This window comes from Benincasa hispida, chromosome 11 (assembly GCF_027475165.1).
Source record: "Benincasa hispida cultivar pf3 chromosome 11, pf3_genome.v1.1, whole genome shotgun sequence".
NCBI classification, from domain to species: domain Eukaryota; kingdom Viridiplantae; phylum Streptophyta; class Magnoliopsida; order Cucurbitales; family Cucurbitaceae; genus Benincasa; species Benincasa hispida.
The window spans coordinates 26,075,311-26,096,775 of NC_143488.1; the positions used below are offsets into that span (position 1 = coordinate 26,075,311).

At 35.5% G+C, this 21,465-nt stretch overlaps 1 long non-coding RNA gene across 1 annotated transcript; it reads right to left on the reverse strand.

The window, feature by feature from the left end:
• Positions 1 to 10,825: 10,825 nt before the first annotated feature.
• LOC150032543 (uncharacterized) lies at positions 10,826 to 20,510 on the reverse strand. The gene is made up of 2 exons (XR_016524375.1): positions 20,242 to 20,510; positions 10,826 to 11,400 (listed from the first exon to the last, which is right to left on the reverse strand). It is a non-coding gene; the product is annotated as an uncharacterized LOC150032543 (long non-coding RNA).
• Between the last annotated feature and the right edge of the window lie 955 nt (positions 20,511 to 21,465).

Consider the following 21,465-nt stretch of genomic DNA (forward strand, 5'->3'; position numbering starts at 1 on the left):
CTGTCAAAAATTAAAGTAGAGGTTGAGGGTTTGACCCTTGACCTAAAGAAGATTAAGCGAAGAGAAGAGAAAATTTGAAGAAGAGGTCGAGGACCCTCGACCTCTAGAAAACTAAAGAAGAAACCCTCGACCTAAAGGAAATTAAAGAATAATTTAGTAATTATACACGATCGTACACAATCGTTTAGTAAAATTACTATACGATCGTTTAGTAATTTTTTATTAACGAAACAATAGGTACAAACTTCTGGAAAGAACAAGTGAACGATGAACAACTTCTTTATTAGACGATAGGAATCAAACAAGATTAATCGGTCGCTTACGAGATGCTAAACGATCGTTTACAATCTCTCTATAATCGCTCAGTATGACTAAACGATCACTTACTAAATCCTCTGCGATCGTCCACAAACTCCTAGACGATCGCTTAACTATTACTATTACACGATCGCCTTCTCGGAACCTATACGCTCACATACCTTTTACTATATGATCGTCTACCAAGTGCTACACGATCGCTGAGCTTTACTACACGATCGCCTAGTGGAAATAGACGATGAGCGGCACGCTGCGATGGCCTCTCCACGACAGCGTCTTCCGAACTCCCACTCTCGAGAGCTCTCTTTCCTCAGTACACAATCGCCCACAAACTTCTACACGATCGCTTAACTATTACAATTAGACGATTTCCTTTTCAAAACCTATATGATCATCTACCTTTTACTATACAATCATATACCAAGTGCTATATGATCGCTGAGTTTTACTACATGATCACCTAGTGGAAGTACACGATGAACGACATGCTGCGATGGCCTCTCGAGAGCTCTCTTTCCTCACTACATGATCGCCCACAAACTCCTACACGATTGCTTAGCTATTACAATTAGACGATCGCCTTCTCAAAACCTATACGATTGCCTACCTTTTACTATACGACCGTCTACCAAGTGCTACATGATCGCTAAGCTTTACTACACGATCGCTGAGCTTTACTATACGATTGCCTAGTGGAAGTACACGATGAGCGACATGCTGCGATGACCTCTCCAGGACAGCGCCTTCCGAACTCCTACTATCGAGAGCTCTCTTTCCTTACTACACGATCGCCCACAAACTCCTACATGATCACTTAGCTATTACAATTAGATGATCACCTTCTCAAAACCTATACGATCGTCTACTAAGTGCTACTCGATCGCCTAGTGGAAGTACACAATGAGCGGTATGCTGCGATGGCCTCTCGAGAGCTCTCTTTCCTTACTACATGATCGCCCACAAAATTCTACACGATCGTTTAGCTATTACAATTAGATGATCGCCTTCTCAAAACCTATATGATCGGCTACCTTTTACTATACGATTGTCTACCAAGTGCTACACGATCGCTGAGCTTCACTACACGATCGCCTAGTGGAAGTACACAATGAGCGGCACGTTGCGATGGCTCTCGAGAGCTCTCTTTTCTCACTACACGATCACCTACAAATTCCTAAGCAATCATCTAGCTACTACTATTTGATGCTGCGATTGCTTTAAAATGAATCTGAATCTATGCAGTGTGCATCAGAGTGATTTGAACTGTTGACCTCCTTTAAAACGAATTTGAATCTCTGCAGCGTGTCAGCGTCTTGTCCCATCCCATCCATATTATTTTCCCAACGCCGAACCCGTGGGTCAATTTGAAAACTCGACCTTTAAGCTTATAACCCTCTCCTCTCTTCTCATTTTCTCACTGCCTTCGTTTTCTCATTCTCACTGCCTTCAGCCTTCGTTCTCTCATTCTCACTGCCTTCAACCTTCGTTCTCTCATTCTCATTTCCTTCAACAAATCTTCTTCTTCTCCCACATTTGTCCATTAAATTGTGAGGTTTGTACCTTTACTTTACAAAATTTCATTTTTTTTAAAGAACTATACATTTTGTTCCTATTCTCATACTATTATATATATATATATTTTATAGTTTTTGTTACTGTTTGGGAAACAAAGAACAAAAAAGGTAAGTTAAATTTGTGAGTTTACTATTTATTTATTACTAATTCTATTATATTTAGTAGATATATCATGTTGAATTCAATAATATTTATATATTGATGTTAGTAGTTCTTTCTCTATTAGTGTTAATCTTAGTAGTTGTTATTAGTGTTAATCTTATGGTTGGGATGTTATACCAACATGTTAATTTTATTTATATTTTGTTTGTTTTTATTTGTATTTAAGTATAGTTTATTGTTATGTTTAAAAAGTTGATATTTATGCTTTAATATTTTTAGTTTAATACAAAATTCTTATGATATTTTTTTACCCACAAACTTCTTATATTTATTATATATATATATTTCTTATTGTGATTTTTATTGTGGTTTGTTTTTGTTTAAGTTTGATAATTAGTAGAACAATTAGTAATGTATGTTTGTCTTTTTTTTTTTTTAGAAAATGGCGGACAAATGCTTGAGATTTTTGTTGTTTACAAATGGTAATATGATTGATGGTATTGATGGAGTTGATTATGACTAACTACCAAGTGGGAGTTTTAGCATAAATGTGAACAGTGGAATTATATTTGTACAATTTATTGAAATGGTTGGGATGTCACTTGGTGTAGATATAGGAACAAATCAGTTAGAAATAATATATAGACATCATAACCTAGAACCATCAGGATCAATAAGGTTTATGTCATTCCCTATTTCGAATGCATAAGCTATGAACTTGATGTTCTCAATCGCAATGCCACTGCCGAATTTAGTGCATCTGTATGTAAATGTAAATAGGATAGAGGTGAATATAAACTTGAATACACCATTTAGTCAGTTTGAAGATTTAATTGAATGTATTGATCCTGATCCGGAGTCAGTTGCATCGCCATGTGATAATGAAGATATGACGGCTAACAACCAGTATAGAGATTTCAAAACTGAAAATAACGACGAATTTGAAGAGTTGGATGTCGATGGTCGTGAACGTGGGTTACTTTCAGATACATTCAACGATTTGGATATGAATATACTAGATAGAATTCGAGAACATGACCTAATTGTAGTCTCTGTGGACATTGACAATACTCAATTATATAAAGGGATGATTTGTCAAGACAAAGAAATGCTACAACACGCGGTCAAATATTTTGCTATTAAATGTCATGCACCATATGAGGTTGTAGAATCGACACTGACGATTTGGACAATTCGATGTAAGAAGTGGGAGGAAGATTGCAAGTGGAGAATTCGTGCAATAAAGAAAAAATTGCATGGCTTGTTCGAGATCACTAAGTATGATGAGCAATATACATATTTTTATTCAGAATTGAGTCAAAGTCATTTGCAATTGGATTCATCAATGATTGCACTAGAGTTCTGTGATGTCGTAAGAGAAAAACCATCTATCAGTGTGGCACAACTGTAGTCCGACATCAAATCAAAGTTTGAATATCATGTTCCTTACCATAGGGTATGGGAGGACAAAAGAAAAACATTGGCTAAAGTGTTCGGTGATTGGGATGAGTCTTAAAAATTGTTATCCAAGTGGTTGTATATGGTTAAGTAGACCAATGCCGGAACACGTGTAGAGTGGAGAGTGAAAGAAACGCTTACTAAAGGTCATGTTATCTTAACTTCTATATTTTGGACATTTGGTCCTTGTATAGAAGCTTTTAATAAATGTTGGTCGATAATTCAGATAGATGGTACACACTTGTATGGCAAATATTGAGGAAAATTTTTGATTTTTACATAAGTTGACTCGAACGGGCATCTTCTTCCACTTGCATTTGCCTTTGCTGATGAAGAGTCTGCAGACTCATGAGGATGGTTCCTGAAACACTTGAGAGAAATTGTAACACACGAAGAGGTGTGTTTAATTTTAGATCGACATACTGGCATAATCGCAACAGTGAACAATCCAGCAAATGGTTGGACGGGACCAAAATGTCACCATCGTTTTTGCTTACGACATGTCGTCAACAACTTTAATAAAAAGTACAAATTTAATACATTAAAAAATTATGTTTATCGTGTCGGGTGTCAGTTTCAAATTCGGAAGTTCAATAAAGCAATTGAAGATATCAAAGGAATAAATCGGAGCTGTCTGAGTTTTTTTTTGACAATATTGGTTTAGAGCAATGGACTCAAGAACGTGATGGAGGGTTTAGATATGGGTGGATGACGAAAAATCTATAAGAGTGCATAAATGGCGTCATCAAAGGAGCTCGAATATTGCCTATAAATGCTCTTGCTCAAATAATGTCAAGTGTGTGAATTATTTCGAGAAAAGAAGAGAAGAAATAAGAGATGCATTGGAGCTTCAAGATAAATACACCAGATAATATTATTTTATATATATATATATGTTACTAACAATTTATTTCAAGCATATTTTATAATAATAAGTGGAGTAAAAATTCAGGTACGCACATGATGGAGGGAAATTAGAATTCAATTTTACTCGACAACCAAAATCTCGTGGACGCGGTATGCAATGCATGTTCCTAAGATATCCATTGATAGACATACGTCGATGGTCATGCGTTGGACTGATAATGCGTTAATGAATGTATGCGATGACCATGCGTCCTGCCACAAGTTTTCTTGCGCTCACGCCAAGTTTAATGCGAACGCAAGTTTCTCGGATAATCCGAGGTCGAACACAAAGACTTGTAGCTATATGTATGCGGTAATGTGCATGTGGCGGTTTAAATAAAAGAATGGAAGGGAGGTTGCTAAGTTAACCCTACTCCTACTCCTATCTAATAGACCATAATGATAATATGCATGAAAGGTAGAGATACGACAAACCTTGACATGAAATAAATGTGTGGGAAAATAGATAAAATGTGGAGATGGTTTCATTGCAATCCTTAAGAATGACCGCAAGAGCAATCCTAGTCAACGCAAGCCAATGCGATCATGCTACACTCATGCACGTCAAATCATTTTCCAATGGAAATGTGGTGCTCCTAAGTCTAGGACGTATTTGTTGAATGCAAAAGTGTCCATAGAGCTTATTCCTAAGTCTCTACTCTTTTCCTATGCGATGATGCAAAATGCACACAATACTGTGGTGACAGCACACAATCGTATCCTATCTCTAGAATGCATGCGATGGGTTAATAGCAAACAGTGCTTATTCCTAAGCTTCTATCTCTTGTATTATGTGTTCTAATCTGACTCTCCTAAGCCTAGATTCTGACCTGACCTTCCCAAACCTATATTCTATCCTTAGACTACCCTCCTGAGTATCCCTAATGGACGAATGAAGCATACATAATACAAGACAATCGCGTGAACTTGGTTGACTCAAGATTGTTACTATCCCTAGTGAACAATGCATTCCCTGCTTAATACGTCCAACCACTTACCCTTCCAGGTAGTTGATTGTTGCTGACTTTACTCATAGACAAGCAATGTGTTAGCCTATAGACAGGCGTTGCAGCAGCTTCACACTAAGCAAATAAGATTATTCACACACTCGCGCAACGCACACCTCTCGGTGGGTTGCTACATGCTTCATATTTCTAATCCATATGATTAAGTATGCAATACCCAAGCAATCCCACTAAGTGTTGCAATGAAAGTGAAGATACTAAGCAAAGAAGATGGAGATAAAGTCGAAGGAACAGAGAAATGCATTGAAAACAAATTGTATTAATTCCTTAATTCCAAAATGTCATACAATACAATATAAGAAAGAAAGAAAAAGGAAATGACCGGCTGGAAGCAAAGAATTGCTCCCAGCGGATGTGCATCAAGGCTGTCGATGGTGCCATAGGTGGGCAGAGGAGCTGACTCTCTTGAGATCTAACTCTAGTTGAAGGCTCTAGTCGTCACTCGAAATGGATGAAGAAGGTGAAGAACTCTCAGCCATCTTCTCACGCGTTTGTCTAGATGGCAAGGATCCGCCCTAGGCGAACCTCAGGCGAAAACCTTGGATAACTTGAATTTCTGCTCATCGATTTCTATTTATAGAGCTTGGGCCACCGATAGCATTAATTGGACTGCTCTGAGTCTGACGTTTGGCGCGTTAGTCCTTTCTGAACCTCTGCCACTAACGACATGGTAGCTGAAATGTCAACATCATCTTTTGGTTTTTCTTGAGGTAGATGCGTTGATGCGTTCATTCCACTTACCTTGCGTTGATCCCATTAGAATGCGTTGTCATGTAGCCGCAATCATTCAATGGTTGCATTCGCTTAATACCACAACTCTACATGACGACTGCAATTGCTTGACGAGCGCAACTCCCATGCGATGGACGCATACGGCTGATTACCACAACATCCATGCGTTGATCGATGCGTTTTCCTTTGCGATAGAGTGTTTCTCCGCATGCGGTCGTCTATGCGGTGGTCTGGTTTTCGTGTTTGCGTTCATTTCCTGCATTAGCTACAAAAATAGAACATTGAACGCATAATTAACGCAAAATAATGGGTTGGTTGAGATTCGACATGCTGATCGACGCAAACTCATTTTCTCGTGAATTCCTATCATGATTGTCGCATATTCTGCCTAACAACCTTCATAATTCTAAGTAAAAGACCTAAGATGGCATGCATTTCTGCATGTCATCAGCACACGAGAAAATAAATAAATGAACTGCAAGATCTAGTAAACATGAAGTACAATCATACGATCGATATGAAGGTTTGTTTCATGTGAAGACAGACGTCATAGTCTCAATGCCAAAAGAGGAAATGTTCACATATTGAGGCTAAACAGGTTCGAGCGGTACTGTTCATATAACAAGTGGCAAGCGTTCGGCATTCCATGCTCGCATTTTATGGTCGTTTGCTCACATTTTAACATGAACTACAAAGACTTTATTGAGGACTACTATAAATTGTCAATGTATGTTGAATGTTACTCTCCTCAATTTCATACCGCATGAAGATTACTAGATCACATACCCTAATACGCCCGTCTTACATCTTGATCTATCGTTGTTGAGAAAACCTAGTAAACCAAAAAGTTCACATTATCACAACGAGATGGATTGGACAAAACCAATCACTCGACAATGATGTGGATTTTGTAATCAGTTAGGCCATAATCGAAGGAAGTGTCCTTGGTTACTGAGACGGGCTCCAGATAGTTAGGAATTGAGAAATAAATATTTTTTTTATTATACATTCATTTTATTGTATATTCAATTTTTTTTATTATAATTTATTGTATATTCATTTTTTATTATAATTTATTGTATATTCATTTTTTTATTATAATTTATTGTATACTCAAATTTTTTATTGTAATCTATAAAGTTGTACATTATTCTTTTAATTGAGAAATAAATACTTCTTTTATCATGTATATTTAATTAAGTGTAGATACTTTTATTGTATATTCAATTTTTTTATTATAATTTATAAAGTTGTACATTATTCTTTTAATTAAATAGTACATTATTCTTTTAATTGAGAAATAAATACTTCTTTTATCATGTATATTTAACTAAGTGTAGATACTTTTATTGTATATTCAATTTTTTATTATAATTTATAAAGTTGTACATTATTCTTTTAATTAAGTTGTACATTATTTAATCGAGAAATAAATAATCTTTTTATCATGTATATTTAATTTAGTTAATTAAGTTGTACATTATTCTTCTAATTGAGAAATAAATATTTTTTTCTATTAGATCATGGCTTTAAACCCAGGACCAGTTGATCATGTTTTGTACGACCAGTCTATTCATCGATCATCGGTTATATGGCGAGATCGTACTACTGAACAAATATCTTGCAGGCGTCGACAGGAAGTTCTCCAGCGCATTATCCCTCTCCACTCTTAAATACTACTGCTATGCACATCTGGATTCTATAGGTTGCTAGATTGGGATTTATTCAATTGGACTGGCATTTGATCACAGCCTTGGTCAAGAGATAGAGGCCTAAGACGAATACATTTAATATGTCTGTTGGAGAGTGCACTATCACTCTACAAGACATAGAAGTGTTGTTGGGGTTACCTGTTGACGGTGAGCCGGTCACCGGAGTGATGTACGATGACTGGTCACAAGTTTGTCAACTATAACTTGGGTGACCCTGCCTGCCGACAAAATTAAAGGATCGAGGTTAAATTTGATATAGTTAGGAACACAATTCCATGAGCTTGCAGATGATGCAGACGAGGAAACCGTCATAAGATATGCGCGAGCATATATACTACAAATGATGGGTGGAAGCCTGTTTTTCGACAAATCAAGTCATTTTGTTTACTTGATGTTCCTGGCACTATTAGCTAACCTCTATAATGTGGGGCGATATTCGTGGGGTGGAGCATGTTTGGTATGGTTGTATAGACAACTATGTAAAGCAATAAAACCTGAGGTTCGTGAGATAGCTGGACCTTTCATACTTTTGCAACTATGGGGTTAGGAGCGATTTTCAATAATGGCTCCACAGCTACAACATGTCAATGATGCTTAGTTAGCTGGACAAGCCTACGGTTCTCCGTATGTTATTTTAATTCAATTTAATTTTTATATTACTAATCTAATTAATTTAGAATCTAAATTATCAATTTAAAATTTTAGTTGGAGAGACAAATTTTGTGTGACTAGGGCAGCCACACATGTAGTCAGCCAGTACTAATACATGTTTGATCTACTTCAATCTGATCAAGTACATTACACTAAATCAAATTGATTATTTTATACACATTTTTATTGTATTTGTCTTTAATTTTCTCCAATATAATATTTTGTGTTTCAGGTTATTTGGGAGCCGTACAAAATTATTATGCATATTGCCCAATTTCTGTACGAATGGTCAAAACATATGGCGGACGATGAGTCCTCTCATATGTTTTCACATTGGTGAATGACATCTTCCTGACAGGGTGATGAGACCATTCGGTTTTCAGCAGGATGTCCCATTGCATTGTAATACTGAACCCCTACTGCATGATTTCAACTTAAGGACTATAAATTGGTCCGAAAAAATTGTACATTTGGTAGTGCGATGGCACTATCGTGCAAGGTTTATTGTGGTGAGGGTTTTTATTGAATAGTTTGACAGGGATGTCACTCAAGACTACATTCATTGGTATAATAATATCACAAGGCACTACGTCACTCGTTCAGGAGCAGCTGTGGGTCATCTGGTAAATGAATGAATATTATCTAATTATTTTTAATTTAAATTTATTTTAAATATTATCTAATTGTTTTATAATTCACAGAAATCGAACAACAGTAGACTTTATGATGTTGCGAATGATCTGAATCAGGTTCTTGCTTTATGTAGTGACAACCAAAGCTATATGGAGGAGATACATTATATGTACGATATACCTATTGTTCCTCCTAGACGTAGAGGACCTGTTTGGGAAGAAGATGGGTTTGATGGGGTTGCCCATAATGTGGAAGAGTTGCCCCTTGTGATGCAGACACAGAATCAAACTGATTATGTTAGTCCGATGATGATGATGCCAGTATTTGGTTCAGGACATTATGACTCAGAGGCTGGTCCTTCATCTTCATACGTGCATGGACATGGTCGGGGTCGTGGAGAGCATAATGAATATTTATATTATGAAGCGCCTGCAGAGGTACTAAAGCAACATCAAGAAGAACCAAAGCAACCTCAAGTTCGAAGTCGACGACGACAACCAGCTTGAAATAGACGACGTCCGCCTTGTAGGACACATTGATTTTTGTAATTATTTTTATATAAATGAGATATTTTAATTTATATTTTTTTTATTTCAATGAGATATTATTTTTTTAATTTGTTCTTTTTAGAGGTTAAATAAAATAATAAAATAATAAAATATTTTTAGAAATTATTTTTATAAAATGAAAAATTAAAAAAAAAAAAAAAGCAAAGGTCAAATGTTGAAAATTCGACCTAGGTTGGTCTAATTTTCAACACTCGACATATTAAAATTTATATATATATATATATATTTGTAAATAGTTTCAAAACTACAATATTTTTATAAATTGTTTTGAAAACTATAATATTATTTTAATTTTCCCGTCATGAAATCCCAGTTTTATTATAGTGACTAAATTAAACCAACCTCAAAGTATAGAGACTAAAATGATATATTTTTTTAAAAAATAAAAAGTGCTTATGATTATTCTGAATTATTTGTACATCAAGGATGGAAAAACACTCCGACCTTCTTCACACACATGATAAAATGATTTAGGTAACACATACATGTATATAAATACATGAATTAATTAATTTATCATAAGGTCCCAATACAGATTTTATGTGTTAAAATGGTGACCAATAATTGAATTTTTGGCTGGATAAGGACTTCCATTAATATATTGCAAAATGAAAAATAGAAAATGCTAATAATAATAATAATATTGGAAAATAAAAGTTGATTAATTTTTAACTTCCAATAGTTTTAATACATCAATTATTTGAATGTAAAAGTGAAAATAAAAATTTTTTCTTTTAAACTTCCAATAGATTTATTTGATCAATTCAAATGTTTCCTAATGTCTAATGAAGTTGAAATGTTTAGATTGGCGGCTGGTTCAAGTTGGAGATGGTGGGAGATGGTTTCTTTGAGTGGTTCCTTTGACTTGCTGACGAAGAGATATCTATGGAATATATTTTTTTTTTTGTTTTTTTTTTTTTATGTTGATGTCTGTAAAAAAAAAATGTTTTTTTTTTTTTTTTAATAATACATATGTTATTAGTTGTATTAAAAGCAAAATAAACGATATAATCGTTTCTCACACCATGTTCATGTCGTTGATCTCTTATATATCTTCACAATTATGATGAATTTAAATGGAATCGAACTCAGAATGCCTAAATAAAATGTCCAGTCAACAGTTAACAAAATAAAACAAAAGCGATAAATGAGAACAAACATATAGATATATAGTGATTTACCAATTTGATCTACATTCACTTCGAGAAAATATATATAGTGATTCGACTAATTTGATCTAAATTTACTACGAAATAAATTTTATTAAGAGCAACGAGGAATTACAAATTATAATAAAAAACACGATTAATCTGTCTCTTTATCAAGATTAATCGCCAAGCAAAACACCACCAATTCCGACTATACCGTCGGCCAAAAACAGCCACTGATATCAGAGATCTGCGGACAATATAGCCTCTGAAACCGAGACTCTCCCGCTGAAAAACAGCCCCCGAAACTGGTAAAACCCACCGAAATCAGCCACACCGGAAACCCACTCGCCGGACACGAACCGGAACCCACGCGCCTGCTCTAAACCGGACCGGACAGCGTCTCCACGGCTCCGAACGCCAGCGTCGACGGCTTCAATCTCGAGCGTCAATCTCTCTCTCTCATGCGGCTGCAGCAAGCTTTTTCCTTCTCAAATGGTGGTTTTTTTTTTTTTGTGTAGTTTGCGGCTGCTCCTTTTTCTTTCTATTTGCGTGGTACATGATGGGTGTCCTAATAAGAAGATGCATTTAATTTCAAAAATGCCATCAGTCCATATTTACAAGTTTGTTATTGGACCTTTAGTTCCACTAATTTCCTAATAAAAGTCCACTCAAATAATTTGTTATTTTCTACAAATCTGTGCTATAACAAGAATATTATTTAAACCTATGAACTAGAAGAACCTTGGTTACACAAATTTCAGAATAATCCTTAGACATAAGGATTATGTCATCTACATAGTAGTAGATAAATATATGTACCTTTCTAAGATAGTTTCCAATTTTGTGGAAAATGAGTACAATCTCTAATACATAATATTTTGATGCTTTCAAAATAAACTATAGTTTTTAAGCTGGTTGATCTTCTTGGATGATCGTCCTTTGGAATTGTTGATTTTCTTGGATGATCGGCCTTTGGGCTTGTTGATTTTCTTGGATGGTCGGCCTTTGGACTTGATGATCTTCTTGGATGGTCGGCGGGCTCGTTGATCTTCGTGGATGATCAGCCTTTGGGCTTGATGATCTTCTTGGATGATTGGTCTTTTAGGCTTGATGATCTTCTTGGACGATAATTGGCTTTGGGCTTGTTGATTTTTTTGGATGATCGACCTTTGGGATTGATTAGATGATCGGCCTTTGGGATTGATTAGATGATCAGCCTTTGGGTTTGTTGATCTTATTGGATGATTGGCTGTTAATCTTATTGGATGATTGGCTTTTGGGCTTGATGATCTTCTTGAATGATCGACTTTTTGGGCTTGATGATCTTCTTGGACGATCGACCTTTGGGCTTGTTGATCTTCTTAGATGATCGGCCTTTTGGGCTTGATGATCTTTTTGGACAATCGGCTTTTGGGTTCGATGATCTTCTTGGATGATTATTGAGAAAGCTTTTTGAGAGAAACTCTGCCAAAGTTACCAGCCATCGAAGTTGAGGAAAGTCATCGTCTTTTTCCTTAGCAGGCTTAGGCTTCCATGCCTCATTTTTCCCTTTTTTTTTTATGAGTCTTGTTCCTTCTTCTATAGCTTTGATAAGAGCGTGACTCTTTTTGGGTGGAATTTGGCCGTCTTCCTTTTTGACGAGTCACAACTATCCATCCATCTTTGCTTCAAAAATCTTTTGTTAGAATCTCTTATTGGAATCAAACGACTATAGGCTCAAAAGTCCCAAAGCTTTCTCTTTGATCATGAGATGCAGACAGTGTTGGGACATTTGAAGTCATCACTACTGCCGTGTGATTTGTTTGAGCTATTTCATCAAGCTCTTGCTAAATCTTCTTTTCACGAGCCAATTTTAGAATCAGCTCCTTTAGCACGAAGCACTTTTCAACTGGTTGACTAATGACTCAATGATACTTATAGTAGTTAGGATCATCTATTTTTCTTGCTTGTTCCGATCACTTGCATTCTGACAGTTGAATAAGTTGTTTCTCAAATAATTGATCCAAAATGTCAGCAACATCAGAGTCTAGGAATGGATAAACTTTCTCATGTCTTTCTTTGAGAGTTGGGTGACGCTTCTGGCCGCCATCATGCTTTCTTTATATTTGGTTTTATGTCCTAAAACTCATGGTTTGTAAACAATAGAACATATTCTGAAAATTCAATAAATTATTATTGTATAGATGTTTTGCTTATTAGAAATCTAATAAATATAAAAAGTCCATTGACTATTACATGAGTACTTGAACTTTATGTGGAGACATAAAAGTGGATCAAGTTCGAGTAAATAGTCAAAATGATCTATAGTATATGAATAAGATTGGGTGCCTTATTATGGTAATACTATTGGATGCGACCTACTCATTAGTTGTTACAAAGAGTTGTAAAGTGCTAGAAACGAAGTGATCCTAATTCGTACATGTTATGACATAAGGAGTGGGGGCGTCCCTATGTAAAAGGGTTTATACAAGATCGGACCACGAAATCAGTCACTCTTACTTTATAACACTGTTTATTGTTTAAGACTGACTGTTTCAAAGCGATGACCTAGGTAACTTGACCTTAATCCTGAGCTAACTATGAACTCCTATTTATTCAAGATTATCCTTAGATTTGCATAGGTGAGAGTTGGCTCAACAGCACCGCCTTAATAAACTCCCATTTCAGGGGTAAGACCAGGTAGATAGCTGGGGACATAAGGTGCAAGAAGGAATTCACTCCTACCCACTGTTAGGGATAATAGAGAGGTTGTTCCAAGTTCTGATTTTGGGTCTTGAACAAAGGCCCCACCCTCTCATTGGCCAAAGAGAGACTCGGTTTATTGATTGGATCACAAATCAATTTTTCATTAGAGGATTAGTGGGACTTAAGAAATAAGAGATAATCTTGGGGGTAAAACAGAGATTTGACCCAGGCGTTATTATGAACAACCTGTGAAGGGTTCGAGTGAACATAATATATCTACGAGGAGTGCAACTATGGGCTTTAGTGGAGTGACTCATTAGTTAACGAATGGGAGTTAATTAGGTCTAATGAGTTTAGCCAATTAATCTCGGATCGTTGGAGCCCATGATCTGTAGGTCCGCGAGGTCCCCTACTAGCTCGTAAATGGATTAGCTTTAGAGTAGCAGTTAATTTGAAACGTTCAAATTAGAATTAAAGGAATTAGTAATTATATGAGATATAAGTACACGTTTAATTTTAAGAATTAAACAGATTTAGAGAATTAATATTTAATATGATTTAAATATATGAAGGTGGATTTGTATAAAATTAATTTAATATTTGATATTAAATTAATTAGAATTATTTAGATTGTTTATTAATTTTATTAGAAAATTAATTTATGAAATTAATTTGTAAAATTAATAATTTTTTATTTTTGAAATCAAATGTGATTAAAAAATCAAATTGGAAAAGTTAAAAAATACATAAAATGGAATTATGAGATTTTCCATTACACCTTCAAGTTGCTCACACAAAACCCACAATCTTTAGGCTTCAATTACTTCAAGTATGAGTTGCATCTCATGTAGCCATCTTCTTTGCATGATTGTCTGCTATATGTTGAGAAGATTAGAGTGAATTTGAGGTATGCAATCGATAGAATTTTTACTAAAAAATTCGTGTGAAGAAGGTGTTCTTCAAGTGGGTTGCTGCTGTGAATTATCCTCCAAGTTTCGTTAATTCAAGCTTATTTTGAGTCCCACAACTCAATCTAAAGCTCTACAAGAATAGTGGGGAAGATCTTGTGGTGGTCTAGAACGAGATTTGGAGAGATTTGCAGCTGGATATCGAGCTTTGAAGAATTCTACAAAGGTATGACATGAAACCCATTTGTTTCTGCAAGAGCATGCTTTAGTTTTTTCCAAAATTAATGAATTAGAGTGCTTAATGATCCTTGTTGCTTTCGCTGCTTGCTGATACAATCCAACACTTTCAGACTTTGTTTCTTTTCCTTTGGAGGAAAGTTTCAGCGGGGTCATCTGAACGACCATAGATTCTCTTGTGGTACTATCCATGATCTTTTCAGTGCCCTTAATTTCTTCCTTATCCTTTCTTTTTTTAGGGACTAGGAAATCTTTAGTTCCTCTGTTGGCGATACTCAACTCCATATCATGAGCGCGTGTTACCAACTCCTCAAATGTATGAGGCTTTATCCCTTACATAATGTAGAGAAGTTTCCAGTTTATGCCTTGGGTGCACATCTTCACTGCAGATAATTCAGTGAGTCTATCTTTGCAATCAAGAATCAGAACTCTCCATCGGTTGATGTAGTCGATGACTGGCTCTTCTTTCTATTGTTTTGTGTTTGTCAGCTCTATCATGCTAACAGTGTGCCTTGTCTTGTAGAAGCGGTTGAGGAACTCTTTTTCTAACTATTCCCAGTTGTCAGTTGCTTCCGGCTCTAGATTAGTATACCAATAGAAAGCGTTTTCTTTCAAGGTACGGATGAACTGCTTGACTAACTGGTCTTCTCTGGTTCCTGCATTTTCGAAGGTTTCAATGAAGTGAGCAACATGTTGTCTTGAATTGCCCTTTCCATCGAACTGTTGGAACTTTGGAGGTTGATACCTAGCTGGCATTCTCAGGTTGTCTATTCTCTTGGTGTACGGCTTGGAGTACATAAAGGAAGATTGTGATGGTCCTCCTTACTAAGCTCTTATGGAGTTTGTAATAATATTCTGCAGTTGTTGAACTGATAGAGTGGTAGTAGAGGTAGATTGTTGCGGTTGGTCTTCCTATAAGACAGTTTTTCCTTTGTCATTGGCTTTTGTAGTTGGAGATTGACTAAACTCAGTGGTTTTTCAAGCCTGTATTTGATCTCTTAAAGCAGCGATTTCATGATCTCGCTCTTCTACAGCTTTCATTAGGAAATTTATCTTCCTTTCCATCCTTGTCATGGCTGACTTAACTGTTACATCAGTCACCATGACAGATACTACATCAAAGTGTGATTCTTTATCTGATGGATCAGTAGCAGGAACATAACTATCGAACAAGGGATTTTCCCTGATAACGATCCCGCCTTTCAAAGATTCCATTAGTTGTTCCATGATGACAGAGCTTATGTAAATGTCGCTTGCAATGATAGCTTTGGATGCAACTTTCTTTGGTTCCATTTGTAGATTTATTGACTTGGATGACGAAAGAGAGATGAGAGATAGAGATATTCCACTAGGCGTGCCAATTTGTGCACACGAGATTTCAAGAGAAATTTATTTTTTGAAACTTGAACTTTGTATTTGTATTAATTTTGTGGAATGTGAGTACAATCTCTAATACATAATATTTTGATGCTTTCAAAATAAACTATAGTCTTTAAGCTGGTTGATCTTCTTGGATGATCGACCTTTAGGCTTGTTGATTTTCTTGGATTATCAACCTTTGGGCTTGTTGATTTTCTTGGATGATCGGCCTTAGGACTTGTTGATCTTTTTGGATGGTCGGTCTTTGGGCTTGATGATCTTCTTGGACGATCGGCCTTTGGGCTTATTGATCTTCTTGGATGATCGACCTTTGGGCTTGTTGATCTTTTTAGATGATTGACCTTTGGGCTTGATAATCTTCTTGGATGATCGGCCTTTTGGGCTTGATGATCTTCTTAGACGATGATCGGCTTTTGGGTTTGATGATCTTCTTGGATGATCGCCCTTTGGGCTTGATGATCTTTTTAAATGATCAACCTTTGAGTTTGTTGATCTTCTTGGATGATCGGCCTTTGGAATTGATGATCTTCTTGGATGATCGGCCTTTTGGGCTTGATGATCTTCTTGGACGATCGACCTTCTTGGACGATCAGCCTTTGGGCTTGTTGATCTTCTTGGATGATCGACCTTTTGAACTTGATGATCTTCTTGGACGATCGGCCTTCAACAATCGACCCTTGGGTCGTTGATCTTCTTGGACAGCCTTTAGGCTTGTTGATCTTCTTGGATGATTGACCTTTGGGCTTGATGATCTTCTTGGACGATCGCCCTTTGGGTTTGTTGATCTTCTTAGACGATCGACCTTTGGGCTTGTTGATCTTCTTGGAGGATTAATGTTCGCACGAGGCTTCTAGAGAAACTTGTTTCGTGGAGTTGAACTTGAGTTGGTGTTGGTGTTTATATTGATGTTGATTTGATGCGATGTGGTTCGATCTCTAGTACTTGATCCTCTGATTCTCTCCCAGTCGAATGCGTACGCTTGATTTGAGGAAGCAAAGTGCGTGATGTTCTTGGAGTTGAAGTCTTGGAAGAATGCTCGTATCTCTGAAAGACTTCAGTCTTCAGGTGTGATCAGCTTTAGGAGTCAGGAAGTCATCTGGTTGTTGGGATAATTCTCTCTAGGCTCTCTAGAATGTAGAATTTCTGACCTCTCCAAATGAGGAGAGCTTCTCTGTTTATAGAGTTCACAAGTGGGCTTGGGCTTAACCATTGGGTTTGAAAAGATTGAATCTTCAGCTTGTAGGTTGTGAAGATACGGTCAATTTGTTTAAATCTTCTAATCTTCAAAGTTTCAAATAGTTCAGATCTTCAGTTCTTCAGAATTTGAGAACTTCAGTTTTCTAAGCTTGAGAAGCTTCTGTCTTTAGCACTTGAGAGCCCGAGTTTTGGATTTTGGGAGCATAAATCTTCAAAGCTTTAATATGTCTTCTGATCTTCAAAGCTTTAGTATTTTCTGATCTTTAAAGCCTTGATATGTCTTTTGATCTTTAGAGCTTTAGTGTCTTCTAATCTTCAGAGCTTTGATTTGTCTTCGATCTTTAGAGCTTTAGTGACTTCTAATCTTCAAAGCTTTGGAGGAGTTATGTTCTTCAGATCCTTGAAGCTTAGACTTCAGATCTTTAGAGAGCTTTTGCCTTCAATTCTTCCAACCTTCTCCCAAATGAAGAGATAATGCCTCTATTTATAGATGTTTCTCATGGGCCTTACATGGGCTTGGACCTAATTACTTTATTGGGCCCAAATTAGGTTTGGGCTAAAGTTGGGCTTGGGCTCATTTGTTGTTGGGCCAAAATACTAGGTTTGAGCTTAATCTTTAATTTAGCTCAAAATTTCACCATGGGTTTGAATTATGTTGGGCTCGAGTGACTTTAATTACTCGGCCCAATCCAACTTATAATTTTTCCAATAGGCTCGGGCTTTAATTGGTGATGTGGCAACTCGTGATTTGCCGAAATTTCTCATTCAACACATACTATATAGTCCTAATATATTATTTGGGATTTTTTCCCCTTCTTTTTAATAAAACCACTAATCAATAATCACGTGGTTGAAAATGAATAAAGAAACATACCATGATATGGATTATAGGAATGCGAGACATAAGTAGTTGTAACTGTACAGTATAAAAGGTGTTTCTGTAGTACATAAACTTTGTTGATGTTTGTATTTAACAGGAGATGGAAACTATGAAATGTGTTTGTGAATGTCATGATATCGATTATGTTGAATGGGGATTAAATGTATTAAATGATCATTGTGTAACCGTTCAGGTTTACATACAGATTGAGTTGGTTTGTTAGATGCTAAATGTCATCAGGAGAGGTGATATTTAACAACTTCACACCTCTTTTTGGATTAGGTGGATAATCTGGGAAGGATGTGACAGCTAGATCAAAAGAGCTACTTTGACCCTATAAATCGTGCTACTTTAAGATATTTATGAGTTTAAATAGTTTATTTACAAGGAATCGAGCATAGAGAGCAATTTGGAGCATTAAGAACAACCTGGATCAAATAGAGCTTTCTGGAAGCAAAATTAGAAAAATTACAAAAATGTCCTTGGCTCTAGTGTCACGATGCTTCAAAACGCTACAATAGCGTTGAGCAACAATGCGTGCCATTAGAAAAAAAAAATGATGCAAGAGTTGCAATGCTACTTAGAGTCGTTGCTTTCGAAGCTGCTATAAATATTTTTTTTTTTTTTTTTTTTTTTCATTTTAACTAATTTTGTCCAAAACCTTGAGTTTTACTTGATTTTGATACATAATGGATGATTTTGGTATTGGAGATTGAGATTCGATGCTTGACTAGACCTGATACACTGGCTTAGTGGTTTGTTGGGCTTAATATTATGGATTTTTGTAAGATTTTTCAATGAATGATGTATGAGTTCCATATGCAACGTATGTTCGATTAATGTAAGAAAGTAATCGTTTATAGTTTATGCTTTCGTTATCCATAATTATAATAATTGTATGCTTAATAGGTTTGATTGTATTTGTGTTCATTTATAGCATTTTCCCTAATGTTTATCACATTTGTGATCGACTTGGCGATTAGAAAAATGCTAAGTTGAATTTGGTTAATTTGATTGCACATCTTAATCGATCCCTAAACTTAAAGCAGCTAATTGACAAGTATGGAATACTAACATACCCAACTTATTAGTTAGCTTAGAATTAATTAGGTTATCTATGTCTAATTAATTGAATTAAAGGATTTTAGTTAGCATAGAATACTATGCCCAATTAATCGGATTAGGCTTTAAACTTAGAAGTCATAATTTTATGATTAATCGATGAACAAAATCTATGAAGTATCTCAACTATCTCTGAATCAGTCTGGTAATCTATTGACTATCTCCCTAGCTATCACACCATTATTTTACTTTCCTACATTTTAGCTTACTTATAAATTCCCTCCTTTATCATTTTCCTTTAACAAATTTAGCTTATGCTAATGCTACTTAGTTTAGTAATTCTTGAACGGTTAATTATAAATTTTATTTGATTGATTTGGCCTTGACCACCCTAAGTTTTATATCTATTAGGTACATATATTTATTGGCACCTTGAAGGCCCTATTAGTTAGAGAGTTCTTAGGTTGTAATATTATATTAAGGGAAAAGAGATAGATTATGATCTACCTGTTGAAAAAAATGAGAAAAAAATGTTTGAGCTCCAAACAAATTAAAAAGAAAGAAAAACAAAAGAGAGGGAGAAAAAATAAAAATAATATAAACTTATTGAATAACTAATGGTAAAAAGAGTTGCCTCTGTCATGATTAGTTAGGCCACCTATTGAGCCTTCTAGGTGCAGGTTCCTGTTGTAGATGTGTGAAAGCTAGTGTCTTTAGATAAAAGAAATGAAAGTTTAAGGACCTCATAGTTTTGTTTCAGGTACCTTACTTAAAATATTGCTTTCTTGATCACTTTGATGCTTGATGATTGGTGCTTCGGGGCAGAATAAAGAGGAAACGAGTTGATTGTTTGAATAAAATATTTTAGAGCTTAAAAAGACTGAGATATGATTGGTTAAGCATGAAGGGATACCATCAAAGGTCTCTGTGCAGAAGTGGGGATCCCATTTTTTGTTTTCTCAGAATTTTAGAATTACAGAATAAAAGACAAAGAGATTATGCATTATATCTAAAAATTACAGCATGCATTTGAGGAAAAAAGGAAAGAAATATACATTACCTTTGAAGAACACTTCTTCACGTTTCCCTCGATCTAGATCACGGTCTCTTCTCCGATCACCACCACAACTAGAACCTTTTATATTCTCTCTAGTTGAGAATTGGTAAAAGTTGTGGGCTCTACCCTAGATTTGGTAGAGGGAGGAGAGATTGAGAGGAAGGAGAATAACCTTTCTTCTCTGTCAATTTTTGGGAGAGAAACAAAGAAAGTTTTTCAATTCCTCAAAATGGTGGAAGAAGATGGTTGAACTCCCAACTCATACACTACACGTTTTTCTTGAGAGATTTAATTGAAACAATATATATATATATACATAAAATAACCACCTTATTATATATATATACACTATATGTCATATCAAATACAACATATAACATATAGTTTTATATTGTATCCAATACAATATAACCTATAGTTTCATTATCTTTCAACAATTCATGGTATTTAATATAAATCATATTTATAATAAGTTTAATTATATGAATCTCATTCATATAATTAGTATTTGAATCATATTCAAATTCCTCTAAAAATACTTTATATTGTAATGTATCAAATACATTATATTAATTATATCACATATAACTAATTTAATTAATTATATCATATATATTAATTATATAACATATAATTAATTTTCTTAATTAATTTGAACACTTCAAATTAATACAAAATTAATTCTCAATTAAATCTCTATTGAGCTACAGAGGGGACCTTATGGACCCGTAGATTGAAGCTCCAATAGTGCTTGGATAATTAATTAAACTCTTTAATTAAATTACCTAACTTTCATTAATTATCAGTCACTTCACTAAAGACCGACAGCTGCACTCTTCATACTACAGATATATTTCTGTGTCCATTGGATATAACCAATCAACAGGGCGATGACCCTTCACAAATTGCTCATAAGTACAGTTGGGCCAAAAATACCGTTTTGCCCCTGTAGTTACATCTAACTTCTTAAGTACTACTGATTCCTCTAATGAACAATAAGTCATAGTCCAACTATGACCAAGTCTCTCTCGGGATAAGAGAGGGTGTGACCACATTGTTCAAGCCCCGGAATCAGTCTTTAAAGAAACAATTTATCTACTTACCTCGATATCAGGGAAAGAGTGAATTCCGTCTTGTGTAGTTGTGTTCCCAGCTCCCCAATAAGACGAATCTCCGAACTAGTAGGCTTATTGAGTTGGAATCTAGTCGCTCTCACCTATATAAATA